The sequence below is a fragment of the Mandrillus leucophaeus genome, unplaced genomic scaffold (genome assembly GCF_000951045.1).
Source record: "Mandrillus leucophaeus isolate KB7577 unplaced genomic scaffold, Mleu.le_1.0 Scaffold240, whole genome shotgun sequence".
In the NCBI taxonomy this organism is placed as follows: domain Eukaryota; kingdom Metazoa; phylum Chordata; class Mammalia; order Primates; family Cercopithecidae; genus Mandrillus; species Mandrillus leucophaeus.
Genome location: NW_012102477.1, coordinates 678,119 through 679,766, shown reverse-complemented (window position 1 = coordinate 679,766; position 1,648 = coordinate 678,119).

Here is a 1,648-nt window from a genome sequence, read left to right as displayed (position 1 = left end):
TTTTGTATTTTTTTAGTAGAGACGGGGTTTCACTGTGTTAGCCAGGATGGTCTTGATCTCCTGACCTTGTGATCCGCCTGCCTCAGCCTCCCAAAGTGTTGGGATTACAGGTGTGGGCCACCGCACCCAGCTGTATCTATTTCATTATTATTATTTTTTGAGACAGTCTTGCTCTGTCGCCCAGGCTGGAGTGCAGTGGTGCAATCTTGGCTCACTGCAACCTCTGCCTCCCTGTTTCAAGCGATTGTGTCTCAGCCTCCCGAGTAGCTAGGATTACAAGCATGTGCTGCCACACTTGGCTAATTTTTGTATTTTTTGTAGAGACAGGGTTTCACCATGTTGGCCAGGCTGGTCTCAAACTCCTGGCCTCCAGGTGATCCGCCCGCATCAGCCTCCCAAAGTGTTGGGGTTATAGGTGTGAGCCACTGCGCCTGGCCCTTTTTTTTTTTCTTCATGCAATACTTTCTTAGTTGAGGTGTTTTATAGATATTAGCTCCCATTGAACTTTTCTGTCTGATGAGTTGATTTAACAGTGGTCTCATAGCCAAAAAATTCCTGTAAATCCTCTATATAAAGATGCGAGCATGTCAAAAGCACCGTTTTATGCACAATTTAGATCAACTGCAAAACATTGTCATCTACTCATCAAAGTTCCTCAGCGTCTACTTTGCTAGTCTGGACATTACATTCACTTAAATTCCTTCAGTATCTTATAAGGGACCTGTGTTTCCCACCTCTGACTATTTATTATGAAATGTATACAAGTAACTAATGTGAACTTAACACATAAAATCCATATGTGCATGAGGCTGTGATGTCTTCATGGTCTGAGATGAAGTTATTCTCACGCCTACATGCCCCTGCCCATCTGTTACGGCACTGTGGGTACAGCCTCTGCTTCCTGGAACACACTGTCCTGTGCTAAGAACTTCCTGGTAGCAAAATGGCCACCAACGTGCAATCATCTCCTTAATGAGAAGGTGTTTTTCTTTTTTTAAAACACTTTATTTTGCCATGCAATGCTCAAAGCATGTTTTGGTTCAAATACAATTTTTGGTTCCATTTTATAGTAATCAAAAGGACTGGGCATGGTTGCTCACGCCTGTAATCCCAGCACTTTGGGAGGCCAAGGCGGGTGGATCACTTGAGGTCGGGAGTTCAAGACCCAGCCTGGCCAACATGGCGAAACCCTGACTCTACTAAAAATACCAAAATTAGCTGGGCATGGTGGCACATGCCTCTAGTCCCAGTTATTTGGGAGGCTGAGATAGGAGAATCACTTGAACCCGGAAGGCAGAGGTTGCAGTGAGCCGAGATCATGCCACCGCACTTCAGCCAGGGTGACAGAGGGAGACAGACACTGTCTCAAAAAGAAAAAAGGAAGACAGTTACATGTCTTCAACGTGAGATCTTTCTTTTTTTTTTTAAAGTTGGAGTCTTGCTCTGTCACCGGCTGGAGTGCAGCGGCGTGATCTCAGTCACTGCAAACTCCGCCTCCCAGGTTCAAGCAATTCTCCTGCCTCAGCCTCCCGAGTAGCTGGGACTACAGGCGCCTGCTGCCACGCCCAGCTAAGTTTTTGTATTTTAGTAGACGGGGTCTCACCATGTTGCCCAGGCTGGCTGTGAACTCCTGAGCTCAGGTAGTCTG